Source organism: Lotus japonicus, chromosome 3 (genome assembly GCF_012489685.1).
Source record: "Lotus japonicus ecotype B-129 chromosome 3, LjGifu_v1.2".
NCBI classification, from domain to species: domain Eukaryota; kingdom Viridiplantae; phylum Streptophyta; class Magnoliopsida; order Fabales; family Fabaceae; genus Lotus; species Lotus japonicus.
In genome coordinates this window covers 61316007-61329958 of record NC_080043.1, presented here as the reverse complement: position 1 = coordinate 61329958, position 13952 = coordinate 61316007, and the positions used below count along the sequence as shown (strand labels likewise).

The following is a 13952-nucleotide window of genomic DNA, read 5'->3' as shown; positions in this document are numbered from 1 at the left end:
GCAACACATCGACGATGACGGCGGCTTCTAAAGCTTCAAAGCGCGGCGACGGTGACGCAAATGGCCCAGAGCCTCAACCATCTGCCATTCAAGAACAAATCCTCTAGCATAAAACCTAATCTAATCTTTCATGAACACAGTTGGTAAAATCTAGCAAGGTTTTTTTAACTCAGTTTTTGTTTTCTTTTACCTCAGATTAAGGACCAACTTAAAAATAAATGAAGTTAGGGGGTAGAATCATGATTTACGAAAATATGGTACTATTATCCAGGATTTAAAAAAATCAAAACAAATGAAATAATGTAATTGGTCAGTCAAACTCCTGTACGCTACCCATAAAAAAGTTGCGGGCACCACAAAAAACGCCTTTCAGTTTATAGAAAGTGCCGGTTTCCAATTTTCCCTCTAGACAGATGCTTTGATCTCATTGGTCCTCACCTTTATGGCACCGGTGCAAGACCCATCCTCTATTGCACCTTATACTCCACCATTTGTGTTGTTTACTTAAATAAAAAAATAAAATAATCATGCTTCTTTCATATCTGTCTCTGTGATTTCCTAAACCTATCAACGATGTTTCACTTTCTTCACCGCCATGGATGTTGGTGACATCTTCTCCGACCTGCATCACTAACAGCTACGGCAGCAACCCCCATGGATGCTGACAATGTCTTCTTCCCCAATTTACATCACAAACAACAACTACACAACAATCAAGTCTCCGCTCACCGCCATAGATGCCAGCAACATCTTCTTCTCCAATTTGCATCACAAACAGCCGTTCGCTCGCCGCCACGGACTTCGGCGACGTCTTCTTCCCCGATCTGCGGTGGCACGAGGCCACCTACTTTCCCATCCACAGCGGCGACGCTCCTCTTCCTCGCAATCTCGATATTGAGGGGGCTCCATCACAGTGGCGCAAGGCCGCACTCACCCTTCCATTTGAACGTTTTTTCTGGGTTTTTTTATGAATTGCCACCTTGTCATGCTCCAATTGAAGCTGCTGTCATGAATTGCCACCTTAATTTTTTTCAATTCTAGCTAGACAAATAGAGGTTTTATTCCTTTGATTATGCTTCCGCGATCTGTGATTGAAGCTGATATGGGGCTGTATTAATTCCTTTGTGCTATTGAAATTTACCCGCCTATGCTAAATTTGTGCTTCTTCTTCCCCTGCGTATCCCCTGTTTTAGTCCTCTTATTGAGGTCTGCTACTGTGGGAGTGCAGTCTTTCTTTTTTCTTTTCTCTGTAAATGGGTATTAGAGTCCTAAATACTATTTTTATTCAATTCAATTGGTTTTCCATCAAAAAATACCTTTGATGAGAGGAATAGATGATACAGTTGGGTTCGCACTGTAACTGTCAAACAACTTTTAACTGTTTAAAAAAGCTCTTATTTTTATCTTTAGCTTAAAAGTAACTTTTTAGTTCAAAAAAAGTCAGATCAAACACTACCTAAGTTTCGTAAAAGTATTTTTGGGCATGATTTATTTACATGAAAGTTGATTATAACACTTTATCATGTTTTTATTCTTAAAGTAAAAATGAGTATATATTCTCATGCGAATGGAAGTTACATTTGAAAATAATTTCCATCTCTACAATTCTATCTATCACATGTTTTTCTTATTTTTAAATTTCTAAATTAAATTACGTTGAAATATTTCTAAAAATATAAAATATCAATCAAATACATTTATACAATTTACCTAGGAGTAAATTATATCTACAAATATAACATTTCTATGAATATAATCCATACCTTCAAACAAACTCCAATAATTTGTTTTGCTTTTTGGTTAGCTAATGCTCCATTTTCGGTTTCCCAGTAACCATAGGCAAGATGGAAGACTAGATTATCAACTTTCAGAAAATTTCTATCTTTTTTTTTTTGATAAGCAGAAAATTTCTATCTAATATGAACTTCTTTGTTATGAGTAAGATGGGCTTCTGTTTGTATCGGTCAATATGGACAGTATTTTTCTCTTTTCTTTAATTAAAACAAACTTTCATGCTTCTAGGCTGCATCAAATTCACACAAATTGCTAATGAAATCAGACGTTCTGTCTTTGCTTCTATAAAATGCTTCTTATTCTAAGCTTCTACAATATTATTGGAAATAAAGACAAGCTCCTTTGTGAATTTCATTAGTGTGTTCTTTTCATCTTGTCTTGTCAAAGTAATCTCTAGCTTTTCAAAAGACAAGATTAACCTCTGTGTAATATCCACAGCCACAAGTCACACTTTTGTCCACAAGTTTAAAAAGCTTTTCAAAAGACAAGATTATTCTTTTCTTTTACGGTTACTATTATTCACTTTCAAAGTTTTTTACTCTTGGAGTTATTTAATTCTTGAAAAAATAAGCTCTAGAACTCTCTCTCTCTAGAACTCTCTCTTGGAGCTTGAGCGGGATGATGGAAGACTCCGGGCAATCACCGGAGGGTGAGAAAGATGCCACGGATACCTCGATGGGAGACAATCAGGAGGCTCCAGCGGTGGCGACAGCCTTGAAATCTTCAAGGAAAATCATCTCCTATAAAGACGTGTTCCTAGTTGTGAATGGCGGCGCTGAGTCGGAGGAAGAGGATGAAGTGCCTATGGAAGGATTCTTGTCTGAATCAGAGGACAGTGATATGGACGAGGAATCTGTGTACAACCAGCTGCGGATCGTCCCCTCTGTCCGGTAATCAAGCTTTCCAAAGAGAAGAGAAAGGAACTTCGTAAACCCTGGCAGAACTCAATCATCGTCAAGCTATTGGGGAAGCACATAGGATTGAATCTCCTCAAAGATCGTCTAACTAGGCTGTGGAATCCATCGGGCGAGATGGAGGTCATTGATCTTGACTTCGACTTTTTTGTGGTCAGGTTTGCAAATCGCCTTGATTACGCTCATGTGTTTACTGGAGGGCCATGGGTGATCATGGGGCACTACTTGGTCATCCAAAAATGGCGACCCATGTTCATTCCATCAAAAGGATCTAATATACTAGGGTTAAACATTTAACTTATTTTACAAATACTTGTATAAATATTATTTATTAATAAATACTTTAACATAATATTTATATAAATAATATTTAATTATATAATACGTATAAAGACCTAATATCACTACTAAAATCCGTCGTTAAATAAGCAAAAATCCGTCGCTAACTGTTTTCTGACAGAACGTCATCCGCCGTGCAAAGGGGCGTCGCTAAAATATCAACGACGGAATCTGGTCGTCGCTAATTTATATATTTCCGTCGCTAAACCGTTTACAGGATTACCCATGAATCCGTCGCTATTTGCGACGGAGTTTTCCGTCGCTATTTGCGACGGAATTTCCCATCGCTATTTCAGACAGAACATAAATAACTGTCGATATTTGCGACGGAATTTTCCGTCGCTAACTATCTGTCGTTTTTATATCCATTCCCATCATCTGATTTTTTGTGGGCACCATCATCATTTTCCTGCGAGTCTCTTGCAGCAATTTGTGTATCAAAATCAACCTTCACATAAGATTTAGATAATAGACATCATGAAAACTGAAAACTGAAAACTACAGCAGTAGGACAACTAGAAAAAGCGAACAAAAAACAAAGTCACAATTGTGTATCGACATATTTTTTTTTTTTTTTGCAGTTAGACCAGAGTTAGGATAAATCAAAAACATAGTCCATGTACATTAGAAAGTGAACAAGAATTAGAATCATACTAAGCAACTACAAACGTATAGAAACCCCAACTCAAGATGTACGTATGAATAAATGGCAATGGAATTCTCACAGAAGACAATGGGGAATGTGGTAACCACTTTGAGTTTGTGCAGCAAAGTTTGGACCTATAAGATTTCTGCAGTAACCTAAGCTAGGCTATGATATAGTAACTTAAACCATCTCAGGAGAAACTACCTAGCTTCAAAACCAATACCAGTACTAGACTACCAAACTGTACAAAAAAACTCCAGCCCAACAGGCAGCAACTACAAACGAGGACAATAACACATCCTCGAAAACAAGATCTACACCATAACAGAAGATCTCCAAACTATCAATTGCTTCCTAGGCATGCTGCAGTCGTGCAAAACAGAGCAACGACAAAAAGAGAGGATAAAACCATATCAGCAAAACATATCAAACAATTATCACCATTATCCACAGTAACAAGCAATCAGTACCCACACACTTCCTCAAGGAATAATTGGCACACAGCCACAGTTCAGAAAAAAACGCACAGGAAAGGTACCAAATAATGCAAGTCTTGACCCAGCCTTCCCAGTTGCGAAGAGTGATTTTACTTTTTTAATAAATTTCCTGAAATAATACATTATTCTAGATATGGGTGAAAATAACTATGCTGGATTGTGCTCGACTTTGCATAATTAGACTCGATCTGCTTGAAAATTTCAACTTTAAAAGAGTGCTTTTACTTGTTTAACTCTAGTAGAAAACAAGTTCATGAATTTGAAGAGAAGTTACAAGAAGTTAAGCTATTGGGCGTGCGAAAATATGCAACTATAGTTAGTTCTTGTGTTGAAGGACATGCCTAAGGATTATGTAAACTAGTTTGGACCTATTTTTGCACCTACAAAATATAGTAACTGACCGCAAACTGCTCTGCTGTTGGGGAAACTAAAGAGAAAACAACTACTCTAAGTTAATCTAAAGCCACCAATTCTACAAATTAAATTGATAGTACCTACACTTTGGTACACAAAACACAATTGTTCCTAAGTTTATTAAATGTACTGTTGCATAAATGAATGCCATTTTATCAAGTAATTTCAATACTATCTACTTCATTAATGCTGCAGCAAAACAGAATTCTGGAATGACTCCAAATTGATTCCAAGTCTCACAATTAAAGTTCTAACTAGGTGCAATTAGAGGAAAGAAACCATTATTCCTTATTATACTTGAACCACCCCAAGGCAAGACTCTACCTTCAGCTGAGTTGTGATAACAACAAGACCAACCCACTAACAGATACAAAAAACAGAAATTCAAAGTTCCACCTAAATATAATCCATCCTCCATCAAATTCAGAATCAAAATCTGTCATGTCCAATTGTATATATTATCTTCTATTAGAGCTATATAACATGTCCAATAACACTTGAAGTAAATGTTACGTATAAGTCAGGAGAAATAGGATCCAATTTCTTCATTTAGTTTAGACACGATCTAATTAATGATTTTCTTTTTATAGGTAAAGGGAAGACGTATATAATTGCATTTGTTCACAAATTGTGCTTCTCTAATCTCTAGCCAACAACTGTAAAGTCCAATTCGTGCAACACTAAACTTCCTCAGCAATTGCATTCACGACCAAGGCTAATAGACAGAAATCAGAGCACTCAAAGCCAATAGAATAAGGGATAGTTAAGGCTGCAAATTAAAGACCATGTCCTCCTAATTATGCACATAATCAAGACCAAAAATGAGTTTTGATAAGATCCAGCACATGAAATAGATCAAAATGACAACTATTAAATATTTTGAACCTTAATCTGCAATGTTATAAAGTTATTCATGTATGATACAAACTCTCAAAATTACAGTTGAAGCTAGAAACTTGAAATAACAAAGAACTGAACCAAATAAAAAATTGGGTCAGTGAGCTAAGCCTACACAAACTACTAATGCTATATGGCAGAGCCTGTGCAAGACAATGGCAATTTAAAATTCCACAATTCATAACTCAAATGCTTGATATTGTAATTTCCGTAATCCTATGAAGTGTAAAGGAAGCAGAAAACTAGAATTCATAAATGAAAGAGAGAGAGGTTCATGCATAACTGAATTAGGTTACCTTTCCGGTATGACCTTGTAGCGTTCTACAGCAAAGGATATCAGTTGGTCCAAACGTGACAGGAGTTCTACCTTGAGACTTCGTGTAACCAGAAACTATCAACACAAACAATCAAACACACATAAATGGATTCAGTTTCAGCAATTTGGAAGAGAATCAAAGAGATCTAAAGAACTAAATAGAAGGGAAAAGGGAAGTAAATATTGAACAGCAATAGAAGAAGAATTTCAATTACCTGAGAAATCTTCGTTTTCGGAGACTGACGATCGAGGAGGAGGGTTCACGTATTTGCTGGAAGCGAGTGATGGTTTGCGAGCGGAGGGTAGGTGAGATGAGAGGAGGGAAGGCCAACGATGGAGAAGGAGAGGGCGGAGTCAGACACGCGAAGGGAAGGACAACGGTGGAGAAGGTGAGGGCGGCGACCATGTGAGAGTCGAGAGGTTTCTCACTCTGTTAGCGTTTTTTGAGAGAGCATAAGTGAATGGATTGGTTAAGTGTTTGGAAATCTTTTAACCTAATAGTGTTTGTATAGTTAACTATATATACTAGTATTTTGTACCCGTGCCCTGCACGGGTTTATAAAAAAGAATATAGTGAATTTGATAAATGATATTTAGTTTTCAAAAACACGAATCCAAAGCAGTCCACAAAGAACAGATGTGAAAATAGAGAAAATTTGTGCATTTGGTCAAGTGTATGACTTAAATCGAGCAATTGAAAGTATAGGGCGCATTTATGAAATTATAGGGATCAAAAGTGTAAATAAGCTAAAAATAAACTTGGTTAGTTCATAGAAAAATAACTCACTTTGTTGTTAATGAATAATTTTTTCCCGTATTTATTTTATTTTATTTAAGAAAAATCATTAGGGGAATCATTTTTTTAAGTTTTATTTTTAGTGTAATTATTTCAGTTGCAATAAAAAAATGCTCAGTATTTAGTATTATCTCATATATGTTACTTCTTCTTGTAAGACCCAAGTTTTTAAGCTTATGCCAAGTGAATAAAATTATTATTCACGATTAGGGTTGATGTATTGTGAAGGGAAACCTGAACAAGAGTTTACTAAATGAAATAAATTTATGAAGGAGAAAGTTCAGGAAAAGTCTAAGGATTGCATCATGATTGATAAAAGTTATAGCACGATCGATACACGCTTAAACCTAGGGCAGAAACCCTAGTAAATAGCTAGTTTTCACTTATAGGCACGATGAAAGTTAATTCCAAAAATCTTCAGAGAAATGTTAGAGCTTCTCTTATTCCTTATATAACAAGCGTTTCGAGGCGAAACTCTAGGACCTACGAACGTCCGATTCCAATCATCGGAAGTTTGCCGAAACCAAAACCCTGATAGTTCAAAAACCCTAGAATCAACCGACAATGAAGACTTTCTCCATTCAGAGCCTCAAATGAAGATTCTACACGCGTACACCCATTTCTCTTGATGATTTCAATCTTTGTTCAGAAGGAAGTTTTCTATTCCGACATCCGATGCAAAAAGCAACTTATCGGGTAAAATAGTTTTACACCGACTTTGCATTAGTTACCAAAAATACAAGGAGACCTCATTTTAGTTTTGGAATTCTTTCGCCAAAACATATCTTAGAATTCACGGAGAATGAAGCCGGAAAAATCAGATTCGCGAAACTTTCATTTTCCCGCATTTTGCCAACCTCTATATATAGCAAGAAAAGGAGAAAAAATGGCAAAACTTCACCATTTTCTCTCCCAAACCCGCGAGCTTCACCAAGGAGGAAGGAAGAAGAGCTTTTGTTCATTTCTTGCTTGATCGTTGATTCGACAGTTGCTACTTCAAGGTACCGAGGTATAGTCGCTAATCCTTACCTCTGATCGTCGTTTCCATAGCTTTTCTCTATGTCTTTCTGTGCTCATAGTTTTGAGGTTTTTGCAAAACTATCCTGATAATTCCATTTTTGATTCTAAACATCTTCCCTACGTTCTCCTGAGTATGTTTAGCTAATAATACTGCGCCGATTCTCGAAAAACTACCGTCGAGTTTCAATTCTACTAAAAATACCCATTTTGGGGCAAAGCTTCGTCCTTTGGGCTGAAAACTATCGCCTTGGCTTAGTGCTAGTAGGATTAGTTGTCATAAACGTCGTTGGTGACGTCCCCATCCAATTTGCTTTTTGGGATTTCAGTTTTGAAATTCTAAGTTAAAAATAGTGACCAAAATACCCCTGCGACAGTTTTTGATCCGATAATTTTTCCGAGTTTAGAATACCCTTAGTTACGGCTAATGATAGCATAGGAACCAAGTTTGATCGAAGAAAAATCGAACCCCACAATTACCAATAGTGGCCGAGCACCCTAAGGGGGAGGGAGGAAAATTCCTTTTTCGAAAACTTGTCCTTTCGCGCTGGATTATCGTACCTCGGAGTATGTACTACTTCGTGTAACCTTAGTGAGTATTGATAGCTTAGTTTCCGATAGATTTTGATAGAATTCTGTGGTTTTACTTTAAAGGTTCATTTGAAGAGTTTCCCGAGGAGCAAGGCTTTGCTTGTGAAGAGGAGTTAGAAGATCACCCTGGAGAATCTTCAGGTGAGGGCTACTCACTGAATCTCTAGTTAATGCTTAGGGTCGATGCTTTCGACATTGATTTACTGTTTATGCACTTGTTTGTGTTTGATTGGAAAAATGTTTTCTGAGGCTTCGGCTGACAATGTAGATGATTCATACTGTTTTTGAGATTGACTTACATGCTATGTGCTATGTGGGTAATCTAGGATGTGTGGTGCATGCTTTATATGCTAAGTGCTACGTGTTTATTCTGAGATGTATTGATATATGACATGTTTGTTGACTGTGATGATGTAATTATGTCTTTCGCTGATATCTGTGATTCTGAGTAGTGAGAATAGCGGGCAGGTCATGCCGATTTTATTTTGAGAGTTTTGAGAAAGTTTGATAGGACGAATGAGATTCAGGCCTTGTTATGGTGTTTCATGGATCGAGACATTCTCTGGTGTCATTTGGGGATTAGGAGATCCCGAGAACTTATAAGATTTGCGATAAGACTAAAAGGATATTATTTTGTAAAGAAAACTCATAAGACATTAAACAACCTCTAAATCTTCAAATAATGATATTAAACTCGAAAGGAAGCTTAGGATGCAAATCTTAGTTTTGAAAAACGAGAAGTGTCGTCGGATCCAAGTGTTGAGAAAGTCGAGAAGTTTTGAGTATGTTGATACTCTTGTGCTGTGGGAGCAGCTGTGTTGTTGGGCTATCCGGGGGATAAGTCCGGGAAATTGATAGTTTCCGAGTATGTTAATACTCTTGCTCGTTGAGCAGTTTTGACCATCGGATGGAGATGAGTCGGATGATTTGGAGATCATCATGAGTTATGTGTTGTTGTAGAGATGTGTCTTTTGTCGCAGAATCGACTGTTACCTTAGGGTAAGCTTTTAGAGACATTAATTTAGCTAGAACACGTGGCGACGTGTCGAGTGAGATTCGGAGACGTTGTTTGACTAATCATCCTGCATTCATGCAACATTAATGAGGTATTAACACAGGACGTACTCTGGACCTCGTCGGATTCCAAAATGGTCATAAGACCCGGATTTCCGTGTAAGAGCGTTTGTAGACGACTCTTGTAGCAGACCGAAATGGCAGACCTACGGGTTACGGCTGATTTGACTACCGTTGTTGTTGGAGTAAGAGGCACGCGGGCCGAAATGGTCCCACCGTGGCTGGTGTTAGGGCTGATCCGTTTGATGTCCATCCGTTCCGGAATGCATGTGGTTAACTGGGTTAACCGTCATATCATGTCATGCAACATGCATACTGACTTAGTTGCTGAGTGTGATTGATAATTGTTAATCTTATCTGATGCATGCTATTTGTTATGGTTGTTGTTTATGTTCATTGTGGAGTATGCAACCCTAGGATGTTATCTCTAGTTATAAGCCTAAGTGGCAATTTATTATCTGTACCTATTGGGTTTATTATCTACATAATTCTTTGGAGTTGACCCTCGCGTCTTCTGTGTGTGTTTTGGCGGACAACGCCTTTTGTCAGATGTCCATTGCGGACTGGTTCACAATGGTCCACCCTTCGGGGGGGATTAGATATGAGATGATAGACCAGGATGACCCCGGTTCGTGGGTGGTTGACCCCGCTAGCCATCGAGCGACGTACTCGGGGAGGATCATGGAGGACCATGTAGATAGGGGAGGACACTTGACGTCAGGAGTGCTGCGGAGATGCACTGTCAGCTTCAACTTGCCACCTGGTGTGCACTGTGGACCAGGATTAGGAGGAGCACCACCACCACCGTCGTCTTCGGATGATGAGGACCCCTCAGAGGAGGAGCCTGTGGGAGTGCATTCAGCAGAGTCCAGTTCACCCACCGTTGCTGTTATAGATGATCATGGATCGGGCCCTAAGCCCGTGAGTCCAGCACCGGAGCGTATCGCTGTGGCGAGAGGAGGACGGGTAGTGTACATAGACTTGGTCGTTTTGGATGCTGATTCAGACGACGATCGTGCTAGCACATAGTTTTTAGTGTTGGTGTGAGCTCCTCGAGATAGGATTAGTGTAGGAGTAGAGTCTTAGCTCTGACTTTCATTTGTTTCTTTGGGGACAGGGTAGTTTCCTACCTATAGCTTTTTGTGTGGTTTCTTTACGGAAATCACAGAGAGTTGGTTGGACTTAGGAGGTCTTATTTTCAGGCCATTGGGTCAACTTATTCTCATTTTTGAGGTTTGTGTTGCGGACACTTAACCTTGATTTTCAGTTTGTACATATTGCCTACGGGCGCTACACTTTTCTACTTTCCGTCACTGGAGGTTACTCGTGACGAGGTTGCTACTTACAACGGAGGCTGTTATATATATTGTATATTAGTTTTGTTGCTTTTCGCATTTGAGTTTTATTTATTTCAGTCTTGTTTATATCATCGAAGCAAAAAAAAATATTCACGTTTTTCCGCATTAAGTTATTTTTGGTTACTAAAGTGACGCCACCGAAATCGGGGTGTTACACTTCTCTATTAAATTAAAAATATTCACACGATGAACAAAAATGAATATTCCATCAAAGAGTGTTTATTCTAAATAACTTTTCTAGTATTGTGACTCATGTGTTGCATGAAGAACATTCATTCTAATTTATAGCGTAAATTTTTCATAATTTGTATTTTTTTTTACGTTCATTAGAAGTAAGTTCATAAATTAGCATAATAAAGTTAACTTTAAATATAAATTAATAAATATATATATATATATATTCATATAAAATGCTCCTCTTGTGGAAAATTTTACCCTTTTATTTAAACATAAATAATTATATATTTGTATTAATAGAAAGTAATTTCATGTTTATATTATTTAAAGATGAAGTATTGTTCTGTAATATATTCCTTCCTGTAAGAGCAATTTACTTTATAATTTAAACATAATTAATGCAGACTATATTTGAACAAATAAAATAAAATAAATATTTATAAAATAATTTATATATTAATATGATTGCGTAAACATATTTTTATTTTAATTAAAATTTAAAATAAAAGTAACTATTTCTCTACGTGGCATATTATGATTAGTGACACCGACCGTACATCTCAATTAAACTCTAATAGGTTTCATTTAAAATTTTCATACTCATTTGATAGCTATTTATATTTTTTTAGTATATACATATTTATTAGTAAATAAACTTAATAGTTAAAAGAAATTTGAAATTAATCTTAAATATTTAGATGATCATGTGAAATTTTTGAACTGATGTGATATACATTTATCTTTCATATTTTATATATTAATAAACTTTAAATTGTGTTTTCTATCTAAACTCAAGGTGATATAAATATATAATAATTATTTATCTTTTCTACTTTATTTAATATTCAACTTTCAATTATGTTTTCTATTTGAAATCATGTGATTTAAGAAAAAAAATTGTATAGGCAATGTGAAAATCATATAGAGTAGTTAAAACTTGATTCAGCATTCATTGTTGATTTTTTAAACATGAAGATGAAAGATGAACATAATTCTGATGGAAGAATACATTTTTACTGTAGCTGATTGGTTGTGTTCGGTTTGAGACACGAAAAGGAGAAATGAAGGAAAACACGCAAAATAAAATCCTTCTATTGTCTGCTTCTATAATTTAAAGGGAAGGAAAGAAACCACTTCATAGATATCACTTGAAAAAAGTTTCTCTCTCCACCGAGAGAAAGTAGAGGGATATGTTGCATTTTAAGCTAAAAAGACTACGACAGCCACTTATAAAATTTACATTCAGACGTGAATCAACTAAAATCAACTAAAATTAATACCGATGAAATATGAGTTTGATCGATGTACGTATAAACAAATTATTACACATAGGACTCAACGGTTACATTCCTTTTTAATTGTAATTAAATAAATACAAATTTCTGACGTGTCAAAATTTAATTGGACGTCAGTGTAAAAAAACTTTATATTGACAATACATCTACCATTTTGTATTGATAGATATAATGTTGCTTCATTTTTTTTTTGTTACAGTGGAAAATGAATGTTGCGTCATATGTTTCATGTTGATTTCATTTGGCTTATTTTACTTGTAATAATAATAACTAATTTTTGAATAACCAAAAAAATAACTATTTGTTGAAAGATACAATGTATATTAAAATGAACAATTTAAATATCGTATAACTATTTTAATTTTAGTGTAATATTTGATAATAACAATTGAAACAATGAAGTTATTTTGTTAACCAAATAACCTAAAAACTTATTACACTTTTCTTTTTTCTTTCTTTCCTTTCTCTATCTTTCATTCTTCATTTATTTCCTCTCACTTTCTCTACCATCCAAGCATACCCTAACAAACTGATCTAAAAATCTGCACACAACCTGCAAAATTTGAAATCTAACAACAAGGTAGTTCTAAATGGATTTAAACATAATCCGACTAACATCCTAACAAACTATAAGTATCATATTTTAATAAGACTTATTCAAATTTAAATAAGAAACTAAAATTAACAATTTAAATTTGAAATTGATCAATTAGCTGTTGTGAAAAAAAAAATCTTAGACACTCACTAATCTCATCTTCTATACTCTTGCATCTTCTTCCATACTCTTGCATTTGTTTGACTTACTATTTTCAAACCTCTAATGGTAATTTAGAGGTATATTAGCAAATTAAATTGAAATCATAATAAAAAGTTAAAATAATTACAAAATATAGAAGAGAGAAATGAATACTTGAAAATAATGCTTTCATTATGAACTCAGCTGAGATCCTTTTCCATGACTCTCACTACTCCTAACAAATGAAAAGCTTAAAACTGCCTGTAAATTCATTAAATAGACATAAGACAACAGATATACAAATTTGTAAAATAAAAAAACTCATCACAATTGATAAAAGTCAACAATATGTATTGGGAAAATAAGAATTTGTATTACAAAGGAATAACCATGAATGCTTTCTTCACTGCTTTCAAAATTAAAATCAACCTTTAATCCAACAAAGACTGAAAGAATTCAATAGGAAGAAAGAAAGATTACCTACTATGTTCATTAGAAATTTATGATAAAAGGAAAATCAACCTTCAAATAAGCTCTTGTCTTCGTCCCGTACCTACAAAAAAAGTGCAGTTGAAATCACAATAATGGAGGTAAAATGAAATAAAAGTGATGTCTATCCATCAAGATTTTTTTATCAACAAACATACCAGTACATGGAACATGGAAGGGGATTATAGCTAAAAAAATTAAACAAAAAGAGACAGGCTGCAAAGGATAATGAAGAAATGATATACCTTTGAGTTATAACAATTTGTAATTTATAAAGGCACAAAGCAAAGCATTGTTGAAATACATGGAAGAAAAAAGGTGAAGAGAATTAAGAGTTAGGAGTACGTGGTATCTCAAATGTGATGGTGATCAATTTTTAATAACAAATTTAACTCTTGAAAATTGAAAGATGGCGCATTGGAAATTTTTTAAAAATAAGAAAGTTTTAAATTCAAAATTGATAGATCAAAATAATTTAATTCTCTCCCACATTCCATATATCAAAATCAGATTTTGTTTATAAAAACCTTTAAAATTGTGACCAAATTCATAGAACTTAAATAAAATCCACTAAAATTAAGATGAGACTATGAGAGGATGCT

At 35.3% G+C, this 13952-nt stretch overlaps 1 long non-coding RNA gene across 2 annotated transcripts; it reads right to left on the bottom strand.

The window, feature by feature from the left end:
* Nucleotides 1–3105: 3105 nt before the first annotated feature.
* LOC130745141 (uncharacterized) lies at nucleotides 3106–6291 on the bottom strand. 2 transcript variants are annotated; one of them, XR_009021551.1, is made up of 3 exons: nucleotides 6033–6291; nucleotides 5798–5892; nucleotides 3106–3495 (listed from the first exon to the last, which is right to left on the bottom strand). It is a non-coding gene; the product is annotated as an uncharacterized LOC130745141 (long non-coding RNA). The 2 variants fall into 2 exon arrangements; XR_009021550.1 differs by lacking the exon at nucleotides 3106–3495 and adding an exon at nucleotides 3539–4056.
* Nucleotides 6292–13952: the final 7661 nt, after the last annotated feature.